The 19,295-nt window shown below is 51.1% G+C and overlaps 2 pseudogenes; both read left to right on the top strand.

The window, feature by feature from the left end:
- Positions 1–1,936: 1,936 nt before the first annotated feature.
- LOC109253949 (40S ribosomal protein S29-like) lies at positions 1,937–2,423 on the top strand (annotated as a pseudogene).
- Positions 2,424–6,351: 3,928 nt separating this feature from the next.
- Positions 6,352–12,106, top strand: LOC109253951 (60S ribosomal protein L11-like; annotated as a pseudogene).
- The last annotated feature ends 7,189 nt before the right edge of the window (positions 12,107–19,295 follow it).

The raw sequence follows: 19,295 nt of genomic DNA, 5'->3' as shown, positions 1-19,295 counted from the left end.
CGTCCGACTTCAGCTCAGGTCACAATCTCGTGGTCCGTGAGTTCGAGCCCCGCGTCGGGCTCTGGGCTGATGGCTCAGAGCCTGGAACCTGTTTCCGATTCTGTGTCTCCCTCTCTGCCCCTCCCCCATTCATGCTCTGTCTCTCTCTGTCTCAAAAATAAATAAAACGTTAAAAAAAATAAAAAATAAATAAAAGTTGTATTTGCTGCCCATTTCCCTACCTTGTTCCAGAAAGACATGAGAGAGACACACATGCTAAAATAAGATGAAAAGACAGAGAGGGGCGCCTGGGTGGCTCAGTCGGTTGAGCGTCAGACCCTTGGTTTCGGCTCATCTCACAGTTTTGTGGGTTCGAGCCCCACAGGTGGCTCGAACTGGCAGCACAGAGCCTGCCTGGGGTTCTCTCTCTCTCTGCCCCTCCCCTGCTCGCACTGTCTCTGTCTCTCTCAAAGTAAATAAACTTAAACAAAAAACGATGAAAGACAGAGGATTTTTTTTTTTTTTTTGAGAAGGCAAAGGAAAACAGAATCAGGAAGGGAACAGGAATCTAAGAGAGTTTGGTGCACAAAATTCAGCCAGAGGTGCCGGGCTCTTGATAAATGCAGCAGGAAAAGTAGGGTCAGACATCTGGAAATGTGCAGCAAATTCTTGGAGCGGAATCTCTCCAACAGACGTGTAGACCAAGTCCCCATTGAACTTTCCATAAATATGGTAGCAATTTTCTACCACTGGGTCAAAGTGGACAGCTTCGTGGCCAGGCAGGGCTTTCTCGAAAGCAGACTTACCTTAAAGTCAACGGCTGTCCTCATTGTTTGGGGGTGCTTTTAGCATGTTTCCGGAAGCAGTGACTTTGAGACCAAGGAGGGAACCTGGCTGAGTGAAGGGTGAGACGAGGGCTTCGGTGGGTACCTGGGGTCTGTCATTGGCACTTGGTCTCTCTAAATAAGAACGCTGAGCTGAGAGGAAATCATTTCAGTGGGAGAAAATGGGCCTCGTACAGAGTAAGATATAAAATCTCACCTATGAGCCAGATGATAACCTCAGGCAAAGCACTTACTCTCTTGGTGCCCCATTTCTTCATCGTTACCATCAACAGGTGATAAAGCTTTTGTCAACCCAATTCATGACGTTTCTGTGGCCATGTAGGAGACAGATGAGGAAGGGGCAGAGAGAGGGCAAGAGAGAGAATCCCAAGCCCAAAGTCACACATCACGAGCTCACGAGCTGAGCCAAAGTCAAACGCTTAACCGGCTGAGCCACCCAGGCGCCCCAAATGTTGTGATTATTTTTAACTTGAAATATTTTGATTAACTTTCTCAAGTGCCTGAAAACAAAGTTTTGTTGGGGTATCACTGACATACAATAAGCTGTCCACCCTTAAAGTTTACAATTTGATGGGTTTTGACTAAACCCACAAAACCATCACAATCTGGAGCGTGAAAGCACCCATCACCACCCACGTTTCTTTGCACCCCCTGGTCAGCCCCCCCCCCCCATCATCCCCCAGCAACCACCGATCTGCTTTTTGTCTTTAGATTCACTTGCATTTTTCTGGAATTTTGTAGAAATGGCAGCATACAGCCTCTCGAGACTGGTTTCGTTTGCTCAGCATAATTATTTTGATTCATCCATGTGGCTGCATTAATACCTCCTTCCTTCTTACTGCTGAGTAGAATTTTGTTGCCTGAATATGTCAGCTTAATTATACGCTCACCTGCTGGTGGGCATTTGGGCTGTTTCCGGTTGTGGCTACCACGAATAAAACTGCCGTGAGCTTCTGGGAGCAAGTGTTGTCGTGCACGGACGCTCTCCTTTCTCCTGGGTATATACCCAGGAGTGGATGGTTGCGTTACATGGGAGGTGTGCGTCTCAGTTTTTAAGAAACTGCCAAGACGACTTTCCGAAGTGGCTGTGCCGTGTTTCAACCCGACCGGCAATGAATGAGAGTTCCGTTTCCTCCGCGTTCTTGCCAGGACATGGCATGGTTAGCCTTTTTCATTTGGGCCATTCTGTTATGTGCGTGGTGTGATTTTCATTTGCGTTCCCTTGATGAATAATGACGTGGGACATCCTTTCACATGTTTCTTTGCCACCTGAATATTTCCTTTGGTGACCTGTCTCTTCAGATCTTTTGCCCACTGAAAGAAACGGATTGCCTCGTTGCGTCTGAGAGAGCAAGATGGTCACCGGCAGCTTTATTGGAGCCGAAGAAGCTGGGCCAGGGTTCTCATTCTTGCTGTGTCTGCTCGGACTGGCACAGTCTGCTCCAGAAATACGGCTCAATATGTGCCGCCGGTGTCTCCGTCACTATGAAGTGAAGGATACAGGCTTCACTAAATTGGATTAAGTGAACTTCCTTGAATGGATTATCCAAGATAACTACCTTAATGCTCACTCATTGTACATATATAAAAATACTTCAATGAGCAGTGTTTTTTAAAACTGGGTTGCCGGGACCCCTGGGTGGCTCGGTCGGTTAAGCATCTGACTTCGGCTCAGGTTATGATCTCATGGTCTGTGAGTTTGGTCTGTGAGTTCGAGCCCCACATCGGGCATCAGGCACCCGGCTCGCATCAGGCTCTGTGCTGACAGCTCAGAGCTTGGAGCCTGTTTCAGATTCTTCGTCTCCCTCTCTCTCTCTGCTCCCTCCCTACTCGGGCTCCGTCTCTGTCTCTCAAAAAGAAATGATCGTTAATTAAAAAAAAAAAAAAATGGGTTGCTTATTTTATTGTTTTGAGAGTTCGTTAGAATATGCTGGTAACAAATCTTTTATCAGATATGAGGTTTTCCAACCTTCTCTCCTAGTCTGTGGCTTTTCTCTTCATTCCCTTAACAGCAGCTTTCAAAGAGCAAAGTTTTAAATGCTGACAAAATCCAATTTACCCATTTTTCTTTTATGAATCTTGCTTTTGGTGTTCTAGCTAGGGAATCTTTGCCTAATCCAAACACTTCTCCCATGCTTTTTCCTAACAGTGTTAGGTTTTGCGTTTGGGGCTTTGAGACAGTTGAAGTTAATTTTGAGTCAGGTGCAAGATGTTACAATTGAAAAAAAAATTTGGGGGGGGGGGTGCGTATTAGCTTGAAACGTTGTTAAACTAGAGGCAACCCGAGGTCGAAAACAGTATAGCAGAGCGATAGAGAGCAGGGCTCCGGAGAGAGAGGAACCTGGGGTTGATTCTTGGCGGCGTCATTGTAAGCCTCAAATTCCTTCTCCGTAAAACGGAAGTAGTAAAGAGCTGTCAGCACGCTATCCACATCCCCTTGGCTTTGACCTCTCTCGTTGTAATCTCCTGGAATTCTTCGCCTGAAGAGTTTTTTCCCCCTCACCCAAGTGGAGGGCAGGCTGGGAGTGCAAGCGAGTGAACGCTCTGGGGTTAGGAGAGCTCTGAGCCACTGGTTCCAAACTGCCTTCCAGCGATGCCCAGTGGGATTCAGCCCCAGCGCCCACCCCAGTACCCAGCACTGACTCTTTCCCATCCCAGTCCCATTTCCCTACTTTCCTCCGGGGGCCTCTAGAATCACCGCCCGGGGAAAGGACACATTTTCACATTCTTAAGCTCTGCTTCTGGGGTGACCCCAAGACTCCTGGTCTGCGTCCAGAGATCCGCGGAGTAACTCGCTCAGCCCGGCGGGGACGCGTCAGAGGTAGCTGTTCTGGCCGGTGCCATTATCATCCGCTCGCCGTCGTTGCCATCCAAGGTCAAGCGGGACCCCGAGTGAATGGAGTTATCCACATTTGGGGAGAGGGTCGGCCAGAAAAGATTTAAGAATTGTTGATTTGTGGCTCGTTTCCCTGGGGGGGTGGGGGGTGGTGAGCGAAAAGTATGACCAGCAAGACGACGATAACACGAGATGGCCTCTACTTGAAAAATCCTGGCCACTAATTCCCCCCACCTGGGCACACCTGCCTCTGTGCGACCGTGACTCCTCCCAACCGGAGGCGGCGTCTGTTCTCCGCCCCTCGGGAATGGGCGTCATCCCGTGACTCGCTTTAACCAATCGGTGGGCGGCGGCGGCGGCACGTGACTTGCCAGGTTGGGCCCCAGCATGCCTTGCGGCTTCCGCCTTGCCGCCTTCACGCCGCCGGCTGCAGCGTCAGGGAGCCTGGCTCGGCCCCTGGAGGCTGAGCGGCGGCGAGGACCGGCCAGCGGCCGCGGCCGCCCCGTTCCGCTTGGCCCTTCCAGCTCTTCTGTCATCCGAATCCAACGAACCCGCTCATTCCGGGCGAGGCCAGGAACGGAGCCGCGCCAGCCACGCCGCGGAACTGTGAACACTCACAGAGGGCTGTTGTTGGAAGCCACCGATTTGGGGGGTGGGGGTTGCCCCGCAGCCGCTCACTGGAGCAGCCACGGGCCTCGACGGGTGCACCCTTGGGCCCCCGAGCGGACGCTGCGGTTACGATGGGGTCTGGGATGAGCGGGGAGGGGCGCCCCTCTCCGCAGGCGTCCCGGGAAGGCGGCGGGTGTGTCAGAGGACATTTCCAGACACGGGACAGGCAGCGCTTTTTTACTTCCAGCATCAGCATTCTCGGAAGCATGACTGTCCAGAACCTCGGCCCCCGCTCAGGCCCCGGGGCAGCCATCTGGCTTCTGCCCCGCAGCTTCCCCCAATGCCAGGGCTTCCCTGCTCCAACAGCTTCCTCACGGAACCCGGGATCTTGTGGATTTCTGGGGGTGCGTTTACGGAAGTGGCCACGTGCAGCTTCCTGCGGCCTCTGGGACGCCTGCTCACGTGCCTCGCGAGCTGCTCTCTGTCAGACGCCTTTCTAGGCACTGGAGATTCAGCAAGGTCCAAAATTGGCAACAATATCGGTTTTTATGGAGATCACAATCTTGGGAAAGGAAAGACCGTAAACATATGGACAAATATGCGCCGGGGACCCAGCAATTCCACTCCTGGGTATCTACCCAAGAGAATTGAAAACACGTCCGCACAAAACCTTGAGGATGCATGTTCACAGCGGCATGGTTCCGAATAACCACAAAGCGGAACTGAGCCGAATGTCCATCAACTGGTGAATGGACAAATACAGTGCGGTATATCCATTCGATGGGGACTATTCGGCCCTAGAAAGGAACCAAGCGCCGATATGTGCTATAAAGTGGGTGAACCTCGAAAACATGCAAAATGAAAGAAGCCAGACACAAAAGGCCACAGATTGTGTGACTCCATTTTTATGACGTGTCCAGAATAGGGAAATCTATAGAAACAGAAACTTAACTGGTGGTTGCCTGGGGCTGGGAGTGATGGGGGAAACTAGAAGGTGATGGTTGGGGCGCGTGGGTGGCTCCAGCCCCGCGTCAAGGCTCTGTGCGGACAGCTCGGAGCCTGGAGCCTGTTTCAGAGTCTGTGTCTCCCTCTCTCTCTCTGCCCCTCCGGCCCCCCCCCCCCCCCCCCCCCCGCATGCTCTGTCTCTGTCTCTCAAAAAAAAAAAAATAAATAAAATAAACGTTAAAAAATCTTAAAAAGAAAAAAGGTGATGGTTAAAGGGTACATGAATTCTTTATAGATTCATTCATTTTTTTTTTTTTTAATTTTAGAGAGAGAGAGTGTGTGAGTGGGGTAGAGGGGCAGAGGGAGAGGGAGAGACAATCTTAAGCAAGCTCCAGGCTCCGCACAGAGCCTGATGCAGGCAGGGTTCGATCCCATGACCTGGGGATCATGACCTGAGCTGAAATGAAGAGTGAGCCTACCAGGCGCCCACGGGTACATGGGACTTGGGGATTATGAAATGTTCTTACTTTGGTTGTAGTGACGGATGCAGAATCGTGTGAATATAATAAAAACCACTGAATGGTAAGGGAGAATCGTGTGGCATGTGAACCGTATTTCAATAAAGCCAGGAAAGAAGGGGAGACATCGAAGCAGAGATCTAAATGAAGTGAGGGAATGGCCCTGAACATACTGGAAGAAACGCACGCCAGCCAGAGGGAGCCCCGTGGAGACAGGAACGTGCTAGGGTGCGGTGAGCAAGGAAAAACCCACAGACTTACTCTTGTTTATGTAACACACACCCATTTAACGACTGCTAGGGCCCGGGAGCTGGGAGTACAGTCAAGAATACGAAGCCAAAATGTTAGCTGTCATAGAAGTCAGACATTAAACCGAGAATTCCAGTTACTACATTACTAGAATAAAATGTCCCATAAATTCATTTCTTTTTCTAATTAGTGGCTTCCTCCCTTACTTATTAGCAGGCAGCTCAGATTTTCTCTCGTCTCTTGAGTTGTCCAAGAATTTGTAGGGGCCCGAAAAACCAAATGTCCGAGGAGAGGGAACAGAACGGCCTTTCCCCTCAAATGGAAATTGGCTTTTATCTGTCCCCTCCTGCACAGTTTCTCTCCAAGACCTATGGTGGTGCTACTGAAGCCTGGTGCCCGTGGTCTGATCAGTGAGTGATACAGACAGCCTTTCTGGGCCCAGATACCCGCAGGCCAATGCTGTGTTTCTTTGCAGGAAGAAGATTCATTCCCTCTACCAGCACGTGGCCTGCTACCCGCCCCCCCCCCCCCCAATCCCTGGTACTCATCCTCGTAGGTCATACACAGCAGCCCCTCATTAATTCATTCAACAGATTTGAGTGCTAGTGTGTATCATGCCCTGTTGAAGGTCCTGGCCATGGAATGGTGAATAAGACAGCCAATCCCAGCCCAGATGGCTCTAAACCTACATATTTGAAAAGCAAAACTTTGGGGGGAAAATCCAGGTAGGAAGGGTTTCTTTTTAAAAAAAATTTTTTTCTTTTTTATGTTTTATTTATTTTTGAGAACAAGAGAGACAGAGCACGAGCTGGGGGGGGGCAGAGAGTGAGGGAGACCCAGAATCGGAAGCAGGCTCCAGGCTCTGAGCTGTCAGCACAGAGCCCGACGCGGGGCCCGAACCCACGAACCTCGAGGTCATGACCTGAGCCGGAGTCGGACGCTTAACCAATTGAGCCACCCAGGCACCCCAATAGAAGATACTATTTTTAAGTAATCTGTACACCCAGTGTGGGGCTTGAACCTATGACCCTGAGATCAAGAGTCGGTCAGTCACATGCTCCACCAACTGAGCCAGCCAGGCGCCCCTATCTTGTGTTTGTTTTTAAAAACTAATTTATCGGGGCGCCTGGCTGGCTCAGTTGGTTAAGTGTCCGGCTCTTGATTTCAGCTCAGGTCACGATCTCCCGGTTTGTGAGTTCAAGCCTCACATCAGGCTCCGTGCTGAGAGCTGGAGACTGCTTGGGATTCTCTCTCTCTCTCCCTCTCTCTCTGCCCCTCCCCTGCTCTCTCTCTCTCAAAAAATAAACTTAAAAAAAAAACTGATTTATCAAGTGAAATCCTTAATTCCTTCATGTTCAGTCTCTTGTTCTCTATCTCCCTCTTCCTTCTCTCCCCTCTGCTCCTTAGTTCAAAAAAGTCTTTAAACTTTGAGCTACTTTTACTGCTTCTCACTGAATTTCACTGTGGCTTCAGATGGTTTCCCAACTCCCGAGATTTTGAGTATCCACTGGATGTTGATACATTCTTCTGTTTCGCTTTCCTGTAAATTGTTTGTATCCTTCCTCCATTGTTTCCAGGAAGCGGTTTGTTTTTTTCTTATTAATTTATAGAAGTTCGGGGCGGGGGGGGGGGCAGCGCCTGGGTGGCTCAGTCGGTTAAGCGTCCGACTTCGGCTCAGGTCATGATCCCGCTGGTTTGCGAGTTCGAGCCCCGCGTTGGGCTCTGTGCTGCCAGCTCAGAGCCTGGACCTGCTTCCAGTTCTGTGTCACCTGCTCTCTGCCCCTCCCCCTACTCACCCTCTCTCTCAAAAGTAAACATTAAAAAAAGTTTCGTTTACAGAAGGTCTGTATGTATCACGGATAAGAGACGCGAATATCATCTCCTGGGTGGTGGCTAGTGTTTCCATCTTCCTTATGGTGTCTCTGAGTGCTTGTCGCTAAGTCAGACTTGGTGGCTACCTACTCTGCAAATGAACGAGAAGGCCTAGTCTCTAGATAGTAACCTAGGGTCTCGCCAGGCCGCACGTGAGACTCGCCGTCCTGTGACATCGATGTGAGTCACACACAACGACACCACGTACGGATGTTTAAGTACGTGTGTCACACACCATCACAGAGGTCGGAGTAGATGCCCATGACACAGAGCGGGGAAGAAGTCAGGCATCAGAAGTCAGCAATGCTCAGAGGACAGTTCAGGACCGAGGAAGTCTCTTTTCCCAAAAAACGGGAGGGTCTTGCTGCTTTTCTCAGAAGTCCCCTTCTTCCAAGATGCAAGGCTTGTGCTTCCTTTCTCATCAGAAACGGAGCCCGCGTCAACAGGCACCGACAGCTGACTTAGCAGCAGGATTTCACTGTGGGGCAGAACTTTCTGGGAGGGCACACCCTCCTTCTGGGGCTCTCCAGGACAGCAGTACTCAGGAGGGGCGTGGGCTCAGTGGGAGGAAACAGGAAAAAAAAAAAAAAAAGCCGCAAAGGATTGCACAACCTCATCCGAATAAGGTTCTTGGGAAAGGGGGTAGATAGGATTGATTCATCAGCCCTTACGGAGGGAGAAACAGTGAATGCTCTTTGGAAGAGCAGAGGTGGCCTTCTGGAAGTGGGCATCGAGGACACGTCCACTGGCGAGAGAAAAAGGAAGGGTCTGTCATGCAGAGGGCACAGCCAAGGCACAAGAGGCAGGAAGTTGGGTCTCTTTTGTATGTGGCTGTGGCTGAAGCTGCCTTGGGGAGCCAGGGGAAGCTGTCCAGCCCAGCGAGACAACCAGAAGGCAACCCACCCTTGTCCCATGCCCAGAACTCACTGAAACGGGAATTAAAAGGAAAGGGAGGTTCCTGGCATGAGGCTGGCCACAGACCTTTAACCACCCAGACCCAGAAGAGCCCTGGACCCAGAAGAGGGAAGGGAGACCCACTGGGTTGGAGTGGGGAGGCAGAACATGTGACCAGGGATTTGAAAACAATGTAATGAGTCTCAGAAGCACAGGGAATGTGAGGACCACTGGAGGCATCGGACTCGGCCTAGAGGATCTGGGAGGGCTTCCTGGAGGAGGTGGTGACGTCTGGAGGAGCCAGAATTATTCTGGAGGGGATGTGTGGATGAAGGAGCGTCCCCGCTGTGATATTAGCACGTGCAGAGTTTGGGAGTGGGACTCTTGGAAAGGCTGAGACTAACCCAAGGGCAGTAGTCTGGGGCTGGACCACACAAGGACTCAAATAGCAGGGACCGGGGGTTTGGACTAAGCAGGGGCACCTGGGGGTGCTCAGTCGGTTGAGCATCTGACTTCGGCTCAGGTCATGATCTCACAGTTCATGGGATCAAGCCCCGTTCCAGGCTCTGTGCTGACAGCGTTGGACCCTGCTTGGGATTCTCTCCCTCTCCTGCTTCTCCCCCCACTCACATGCGCACGTGAGCACACACACACACGCTCGGAATAAATAAACTTAAAAAAATAAATACGTAAAAAATAAAGTGGGAAGAAGGCAGAAGTCCCAGGGTTCAGCTCCAAGGCTAAGACCACTCCGTGGCTTCCATTTTCTCCGGAGACGGGAGGCTCGCCACTCCCCAGGGAACCCAGCTGAGTGCAAAGGCTGTGTTAAGCATTGGCTGTGGCTGTCAGTCCTGGCTTTGCTTTTTTAGTATGAGAAAACGTGAGCACACACAAAGGTATGCAGAGAAAAAGTAGAAACACGAAAACCCGCGCGATCTCCACTCGGCTTCACCAGGTTTTGACTTGGTCACATATTTCGGATCCTCTTAAAAGGAAATAAATTGTGCTCTCTCTTCCTGATCTCCGCCGTAGCGGATCAAGGTGAAAAGGGGAATCCCACGTGCGAACTTCTCATCCGCAAGTTCTTGCCTCAACCTCTGTGGTCGGGGGGTCGGGGGGGGGGGTGGAAGGGGGGAAAGGGGAGACAGACTGACCGGGGTGGCCAGGGTGCTGCAGCAGTGCACAGGCCAGACCCCCGTGCTCTCCAGAGCTGGATATGCCGTCAGAGCCTTTGGCAGCAGGAGAAATGAAAAAAAAAAGATGGCCGTGCACTGCACGGTCCGTGGGGTCAAGGCTGAAGAAATCCCCGAGAAAGTTCTAAAGATGTGGGAGTATGAGTTGAGAAATACTAACTTCTCCGGCACTAGAAACTTTGGTTTGGGGATCCAGGAGCGCGTCGATGTGGGGACCCAAGCACCGGTATGTATGGCCTGGACTTCTATGTGGTGCTGAGTAGGTCGGGCTTCGGCATCAGATGAGAAAGTCCGGATGCTCTGTGTGAGGGCCAGACATGCAATGATCAAAGAGGAGGTCATGGCGTTGGTCCCAGCAGAAGGATGATGGGACCACCCTGCCCGACAAGTCAATTCCTGCTTCGATCCAAAAGGCCCGGAAAAACTTTTCAGTGGGAGCGGGGCGGTGGGGGCAGATGGTAAATAAATTGTAACCGGCAGTCCTGTGCACCTTCTCTCTTTTCTCCCCCGAGGCGACTGCCATCTCGAACTTGGTGTTTACTATGTTAAAACCCACTTCAACTACGCATTTAGACAATATATTGGGTGGTTTTACACATCCAGAAGCTTTCTGTAAGTGGTGCCCCTTGTTTTGTACCCTTCCACAATTTATCTTTTACCTCCTCCACACTACAAGATATATCTTTTCAACACTCACTCTTCATTAAAAAAGAAAAAAAAAAAAGCTAAGCATTTGTGCTTAGTAAACAAAGCACAGGATAAAACTTCCATAATTTGATAAGCAGCAATTTCCAGGAACCCACAGCAGTGTCTTCCTTTTTAAAAAAATTTTTTTAATGTTTATTATTTATTTTCGGAGAGAGGGAGACCCAGAATCTGAAACGGGCTCCAGGCTCTGAGCTGTCAGCACGGAGCCCGACGCGGGGCTCGAACTCACGGACCGTGAGATTGTGACCCGAGCCGAAGTCGGACGCTTCACTGACTGAGCCCCCCAGGCGCCTCAGAAGTGTCTTCCTTGGGGCGCCTGGGTGGCTCAGTCAGTGAAGCGTCGACTTCGGCTCGGGTCACAATCTCACGGTCCGTGAGTTCGAGCCCCGCGTCGGGCTCCGTGCTGACAGCTCAGAGCCTGGAGCCCGTTTCAGATTCTGGGTCTCCCTCTCTCTCTGCCCCTCCCCTGTTCATGCTCTGTCTCTCTCTGCCTCAAAAATAAATAAACGTTAAAAAAAATAAAAAAAAAATAAGTGTCTTCCTTAATTGTGAATTCTGAGGACCATTTCTGATAACAATCAAGAATAAAATAAAGGTGCCAATGCAATAGGAAAATAAAAATAAGTAAAACCTACACATATTGAAAAGTTGACAGTATTTTGCAGCGCTGCTTACTTTTCTCAAAGGTCCTAGGGAAGTGATATCTGGATTCATTATAGGGTGAAGCAAGATTGATCTATAAAGGGCGTGGCCTTATGTCTGAGCAATGAGCGTTTGGAAAAGAATGAGGAAGGGAAAACAGCCTTTTCCCAAGATAAGAAAAACTCTTGAATATTAATTCTTCCCAAATTAATTTATAAATTCAGTAGCATCCCAATAAAAATCCCAAGTAGATTTTAAAAACATTTTTAAATATTTCTCTCTTTTTCTGGGAGAGAGAGACGAGACAGAGCACGCGTGGGGGAGGGGCAGAGAGAGAGCGAGACAGAATCCAAAGCAGGCTCCAGGCTCTGAGCTGTCAGCACAGAGCCTGACGGGGGGCTCGAACTCATGAACCTCGAGACCATGACCTGAGCCGAAGTCGGACGCTCAACTGACTGAACCACCCGGGCGCCCCTAAACATCCTAAGTAGATTTTTGACAGAGTTGTTTTATTGTGGTAAAAGACACACATACGACATAGAATTTTTCGTTTTAATCATTTTTAAGCACACAGCTCAGCAGCATCAATCACATTCACGCTGTTGTGCAACCATTTGGATTTACAGATTAATTGCAAAGATAGTGCAGGAAGTTCCGTATACACTTAACTCAGCTTCCTCTCCTGTTAACATCTTAAATTACTGTCACTTGTCAAAAAGAGGAAAGGAACATTGGTGCAATACCATTAGCGAAACAAAAGGCTTCGTTTGCGTTTCACGTTTTTCCACAGGTGTCCTTTTCCCGTTCCAGGATTGAATCCAGGACCCCACGTGGCCTCTGGCGGCTGTGTTAGCCTCCTAGGACTGCCGCGACAAAGGACCACACGCAGGGCGGCTAACACACCGGACACGTGTTGTCTCACGGCTCTGGAGGCTGGGAGTCTGAGATCCAGCCGTGGGCAAGTTGGTCTGGTTCCTTCTGAGGCGTCTCTCGTGGGGGCATAGACGCCGTCTCCTCCCTGTGTCCTCACACGATCGTCCCTCTGTGCGTGTCTGTGTCCTAACCTCCTCTGATAAGGACCCCAGTCATACTGGGTTAGGGTCCGTCCTCATGACCTTATTAAAAAAAAAATTGTGTGTGTGTTTATTTTATTTTTGAGAGTGAGAGAGACAGAGCACGAGCAGGGAAGGGGCAGAGAGACAGGGAGACGCAGAATCCGAAGCAGATTCCAGGCTCTGAGCTGTCAGCACAGAGCCCGACGTTGGGCTTGAACTCACGGGCCGCAAGATCATGACCTGAGGCAAAGTTGATCGCTTAACTGACTGAGCCACCCAGGTACCCCTTACTTCTTAATACTGGATATAAGGGGGCAAGAAGGGAAAATATTTAAAAGGCTATTTGGTGGTGGCGGGTGTGTGTGTGTGTGTGTGTGTGTGTGCAAAATTTAAAACAAGGTTGATAAACACTGCCTTATTCCTATGAGGTGAGTCCCTAAGCCAGCCCCACTCCAAGGGGAAGAGAATTAATTCCCTCCTCCCACAGGAAGCACTCTTTAAAAATGTGTAAACAGGGGTGCCTGGGTGGCTCAGTTGGTTAAGTGTCCAACTTGATTTCAACTCGGGTCACGATCTCATGGTTCGTGGGTTTAAGCCCCACATTAGGCTCTGGGCTGACTCTGGACTCTGCTTGGGATTCTCTCTCTGCCCCTCCCCTGTTAGCTCGCTCTCTCTCTCTCTCTCAAAAATAAATAAAAACTTAAAAAAAATTTTTTTACATGTGTGAACCTGTGTTTTTTTTATTTTTATTTTTTTACATTTATTTATTTTTGAGGGACAGAGCACAAGTGGGGGAGGGGCAGAGAGAGAGGGAGACACAGAATCCGAAGCAGGCTCCAGGCTCTGAGCTGTCAGCACAGACCCTGACGTGGGGCTCGAACTCACAAACCGTGAGATCGTGACCTGAGCCGAAGGTGGACGCTTAGCCAACAGGGCCACCCAGGTGCCCCAATACGCTATATTTTACAGCACTCAGGGGCACCTGGGTGGCTCAGTCAGTTAAGCGTCTGACTCTTGATTTAGGCTCAAGTCACGATCTCACGGTTCGTGGGTTCGAGCCCCACATCGGGCTCTGCGCTGACAGTGCGGGGCCTGCTTGGGATTCTCTCTCTCTCTCTCTCTGCCCTTACCCAGCTTGCTCTCTCTTAAGTAAACAAATAAACTTAAAAAAGTTTTTTTCAAGCATTCACCTGGACTGCAAGCTCATCCTGGCTGGAGCTCTGATGGTAGAATTTGGGGCACCCGGCAACCTATCTGAGCCGGAGTATGTGAGCACCACCTTCCTTGACTCAGTAGAAATCCCACATTCTTAGGCCTACGGGGTCAGGGAGCCCGGGGAGGATCCCCGGGTAAAGCTCATGTCAGGGTTTCGCACCCACACCCCCACCAGAGCGTTTCCTTCTCCCGAGACTCACCTGGGCAGCACGGGGTGATTTGTCCATCCAGTGGCTTCTGTTCCACGTCTGAGAGCCCCCGGCAGGTGAAGCGGTTACTCTTGAAAAGTCTGCAGCGGCAGAAAGTTCTGGTGTCTGGAGAGGAGTCCGGAGGGGGCTCTGACCCCCCACTTCTTGGGCTCAGCGTCTCCCTAGGCACTTGGCAGGAAGTTCTTCTTTCAGTCTGACCCTCTGGCCTGAGCAGCTCTCCCATCACACACACTGGGTCACCAGGCGTGCGCAAGTGTCTTCCAGGCGCCAAGGCCGGACTACTCGCGAATTTACTCACGACTTGGGTTCGCGTGCTGGAAGCAAAACGAGCCAGTCCCTGAGAGCCGGTCTCTGTTCAGCTCCGCGTGGAGGGGCATCATGTTAACAGCTTGGAATCAGCCACAGCGGCAGGATGTACACGAGGGAGACTGGCGGACACTTCGCATCAGGACTCGCTTCCCCCCCTCACCACCCCACCCCATCCCCCCTGCAGAGCGCAGGTTGTTAAACGTTCGTTCGCCTGGGGCTTGTTTCCGGTTTAGGTGTTCCCCAAACACGAGTGTTGCACCTCCTTGCCGGGTGCCTGGTTCGTTTCCTTCTCTCCCTCACCTTTCCAAGTGGAACAAACAGCCTGTCTTCCAGAAAATCCTGTGGCCAGGTGCATGCCCCAGGGTCACGGTGGCTCCCTGGACAGGCAGACCTGCTCCCGGCACTTTTTTTTTTTTTAATGTTTATTTATTTTGAGAGAGAGAGTGCATGCACAAGCGGGGGGGAGGGGCAGAGAGACAGCAAGAGAGGGAGAGAGAATCCCAAGTCGGCTCCGCTCTGTCAGCACAGGGCCCGACACGGGGCTCAAACCCACAAACGGTGAGATCCTGACCAGAGCCTAAATCAAGATGCTTAACTGACTGAGCCACCCAGGCAACTCCCCCGCCCCCGGGGCAGTTGCAATTACGATGAATCAAGTCCCCACTTCCTGGCAGGCAGTGACAGAATTGTGTCCGTTGTGATGGGAACTGGAGAAGTAATCGTTTCCCTGGAAGAATGTCCACTCCCAGGGCTGGACCAACACAGGCAGGCTGTTGGGGCAGGTGGGACAGGGCTGGGACTCAGGACACCCCTATCCCTGTGTCTGCCCACTCTTCAGTCCCTCGAGGGTTGGGGGGGTCTGTCCTGGATTCTACACCCCGAACGGCCCATTTCCCTCCCTACTTCCGGCCCGCACCCCCAGCCCAGGAGAACTCTGGAGTCCCGACCCCCATCTCTTCCAGACTGGGACAAGCAGGGAGCTCAGAACAAGAGACTGGCTTACTGTAGTGCCTGCTGTGTGCACGCCCCGCACTGGGCCCTCAGGGAGCTTGTTTCTCAGTCTAGATCTTGGTTCATCCCGTCTGAAGATGCACGAGGAGGGCGGGGGTGGAGCCTCCTCCACCCCTTCCCTCCCTGCCCCTGCACCAGAGTGGGGAGAGGCTCTGGGTGGGCCACCAGGGAGGGCAGCTGACCAGGAAAACAGCCCCATCTCTCTCTGGGAAGTGCCCCCCTCCCTGCCCAGGCAATGTCTGCCACCAAAGACCAGGCCTGGAAGCCCGTGGCCCTGGGGGCCTATAGCTGACCTTGGACAAGGACAGCTACAGCAGCCCAGTAAAGAGCAGGAGAGGGAAGAACAGTAGCCCGGGAGGGCCTGGTAGCGGCCCAGACACCCTGAGGGAGCGGAGGATGGGTGTTTCCAGCATACCTGTATTCCTGCCTCCGCCTGCCCCAGGGAAGCCTGTCCCCCAGCCCCCACCTCCCGGGACCCAAGAGCCTGACAGTATTGGTCACCTGCGCTCCGTGCCCTAACCCTGTTGTACCTGTGAAGTTCTGGAAACCACGGATTGTCGGAATCCAAAGTCTTTGGGGACAAGTGGTCCCGCTGGTTATCAGCCCTTCCTCCTCTGAACGGGCAGAGAGGCAATCAGAGTCTGCCCAAGCCGAGACCAGAGAGGGCCAGCCCCTGCCGCCCTCCCCAAGATCCGAGTCCCAACCCGGCCTCGCCCAGGGTGCCCGGCTGCCGAGCCATCCCTGGAGTGGCGCATGTCCACCTACGGTCCCCAAACACCTTGTCCGGGACTCCTGGGGACCCACGGCTTTTCTTTCTCGCCCCGTGGTGCTCCCCTCCAAAACCTACTTTCGCTCAGGAAAAGGAACGGGGCACCGGGCTGTGACACATCACTGTAAGAGGCCGGAGGGAGAGGGCAGAGCTTCTGATGCGGAATGAGATGGGCTGGGCCTTCCAGGAATTCCAAGAGGTGGTGCAGGGTGGTCTGGGGGCAACAGCCAGGAGGACTGGTCCACCTGTGCCACGGCCAGGCCATGGGATGCTTTGGATGAGATCCGACAACGTGACAAGTAGGGCTAACTTGTGATGCCTCCTTCACTGAGGGCAGCTCGGACCGTGCCCCCCTCGCCCTGGAACCATCACCTCCCTCTGACTTCCACTGTGCCCTCTTGGCTTCCTGATGGCCTCATTGATGGTGATTTTGGGACTGACTTCGGGAGTCCGGGCTGAGTCACAACTGCTTGTTTATTTAATAGCTGCTATCGTTGGGCATTCTTCTAGCTACTTCATATACGAATTGATTTAATCTTCCCACGTTGGGGTAGATAATGTCACCTGCAGGTTACAGATTAGAGCAAACCGCCATAGCCTGAGGGGTTCGGGTCCAAGCCCCGGACGGAGGTGGGGCTGCAAGCCAGGACTCATCTCCCTCCTCTGGGTTTCCCTGGTCAGCTGTCGGGTGGCCTCTCCCACAGTCCCTCTCACCTCTGGTGCAGGGAAAGGGGAGGGAGGACAGAGGCAGGGTGACGGGGAGGCTGCTTTTGGAATCCTTGCCCCCTGGCCCTCCAGCAGCAGCTCTCTCTGGGGGCCAGTGTCCTCATCCTCAAAGGCAACTGGTTGGACGGTCAGGAGCCTCACCGTGGCCTCTGGGTAGGGCTGGCATCGCCAGGCATTTGATAGACGATCGTATTGCAAAATATGCGAGACACTCACCACGTATAATATAATTATATATATATTATATATAATATATATGTAATATAATTGACACATAACATTGTATTAGTTTCAAGAATGCAGCATAATGATTCGATATATGTATATATTGCAAAGTGATCTCCACAATAAATCTAGTTCCATAGTTAACAGTTATACATTTTTTCCCCTCATGATGAGAATTTTGAAGATCTGCTCTTTTTTTTAAATTTTTAACATTTATTTATTTAGAGACAGAGAGAGATAGTGCACAAGCAGGGGAGGGGCAGAGAAAGAGAGAGCAAGACACAGAATCCGAAGCAGGCTCCAGGCTCTGAGCTGTCAGCACAAAGTCAGACGCGGGGCTCGAACCCACCTGAGCCGAAGTCAGACGCTCAACCGACTGAGCCCCCCAGGCGCCCCTGCTCTCTTATGAATGTCTTCTAAGTTTCCAATTTCTGCACATCCCTGACAACACTTGCGATTATCTTTTTTATTCTAGCTGTTCTAGTGGGTGTAAAGGGAGATCCCATAGTGGGTTTCATTTGCATTTCCCTGGGGGCACTTATTAAAATGCAGATCCTTGGGGTGGCCGGGTGGCTCAGTCTGTTCAGCGGCTGACTCTTGATTTCTGCTCAGGTCATGATTTCGTGGTTCATGGGATTGAGCCCCGCGTCTGGCTCCGCGTTCAATGTGTGGAGCCTGCTTGGGATTCTCTCTCTCTCCCTCTCTCTCTCTCTCTCTCTCTCTCTGCCCCTCCCCCACCTCTCAAAATAAACTTAAAAAAAATGCAGATTCTTAACCCACACCCAAGAGAGTCCAATTCAGTGAGTCTGGGGTGAGGCCCAGGAAAATCAGGGTGGTGGGGAGTCTTTTGTGATAACTAGATTTCACTTCTGATGCAAGCCCTGTTTTCTCCTGGCCCTTTCCTCCAAGCCTGTCATCACAATTGACCACACGTTCAGCCCATAACTTGGGACGGAGACCATAGGAAGTAGAGATGGGCAGGCATGGGGTCCTCAGCAGCATCTTTGGGCTCGCTCTGAAACAGGACTTTCAGTTACCTGAGCCAGTTAGTCATTTGTTCATTTTTTTACACCTGTCTGTGTTGTTGCCTCTTGCTAACAACTGCACACATCCTAACCCATACACACCCTTACAGCTGAAAAGGACAAAGCCAGTCCTGGGCCCTGAACAGGGAGATCATTTTAAATCCCTGCTTTTAGGAATGGGGTGAGAGGCATGTGTCTTATTCGGCTCAGGCTGCTATTTTAAAAATACCATAGACTGCGTGGCTTATAAGCAACAGGGGTCTGGAAGCCGGGAAGTCCAAGGTCAAGGTGCCTGTAGATTTGGTTCCTGGTGAGGGCTCTCTTCCTCGCTGGAAGATGGCTGCCTTCTCGCTGTACCTCTCATGGAGGAGAGAGGGAGCTCTGGTGTCTCTTCCTCTTCTTTTTTAATTTTTCAAAAATGTTTATTTTTAAGAGAGAGGGATACAGAGCGTGAGCGGGGGAAGGGCAGAGAGAGAGGGAGACACAGAAGCTGAAGCAGGCTCCAGGCTCAGAGCTGTCAGCACAGATCCCAACGTGGGGCTCGAACTCATGAACCAGGAGAACGTAAGCTGATTGCCATTTGCAACTACGTGGATGGAACTGGAGGGTATTATGCTAAGCGAAATTAGTCAATCAGAGAAAGACAAACATCATGTGACTTCACTCATATGAGGAATGTCAGATACAAAACAGATGAACATATGGGAAGGGAAGCAAAAATAATATAAAAACAGGGAGGGGGACAAACCATAAGAGACTCTTAAATATGGAGAACAAACAGAGGGTTACTGGAGAACAAACAGAGGGAGCATGGGCTAAACGGGTCAGGGGCATTAAGGAAGCTACTCCTGAAATCATTGTTGCACTATATGCTAACTAACTTGGATGTAAATTTAAAAAAAATTAAAAATAAAATAAAATAAAAATAAAAAATAATAAAGTTAAACAGCTACAAAAAAAGGGGGTCTAGAAATTTCCATCTGATTTTGACAAGAAAGGATGAGGTCAAGAGAAGAGATGTTTCCACATAACAAGCCAGTAGATGATATTCATAGTTGATAACTTGAGAAGAGTCTCATAGGCCTATAACCAAGAAGCAATGGCACTGGCCACAAGATCGCCCAAGTGGCCATGAAGGTGGACAAGAGAACCACCTCCCAGCTTTTCCACATTTGCCAGGAACCTGTCATTTGGGGGATGCTGAGTGACAGATCCAATCCCCTCATAGATTCAAATGGACAGAACAGAATATTTAGTGAAACATTAACTTCCTTTTCATTGGGGTAAAATACACATAACATAAAATTGACCATTTTTAGGGGCGCCTGGGTGGCGCAGTCGGTTAAGCGTCCGACTTCAGCCAGGTCACGATCTCGCGGTCCGTGAGTTCGAGCCCCGCGTCAGGCTCTGGGCTGATGGCTCGGAGCCTGGAGCCTGTTTCCGATTCTGTGTCTCCCTCTC

This window comes from Panthera pardus, unplaced genomic scaffold, assembly GCF_024362965.1.
Source record: "Panthera pardus isolate Hobbes unplaced genomic scaffold, ASM2436296v1 HiC_scaffold_8, whole genome shotgun sequence".
Classification (NCBI taxonomy): Eukaryota; Metazoa; Chordata; class Mammalia; order Carnivora; family Felidae; genus Panthera; species Panthera pardus.
The sequence above is the reverse complement of the archived record's forward strand: the minus strand, read 5'-3'. Positions and strand labels throughout refer to the sequence as shown.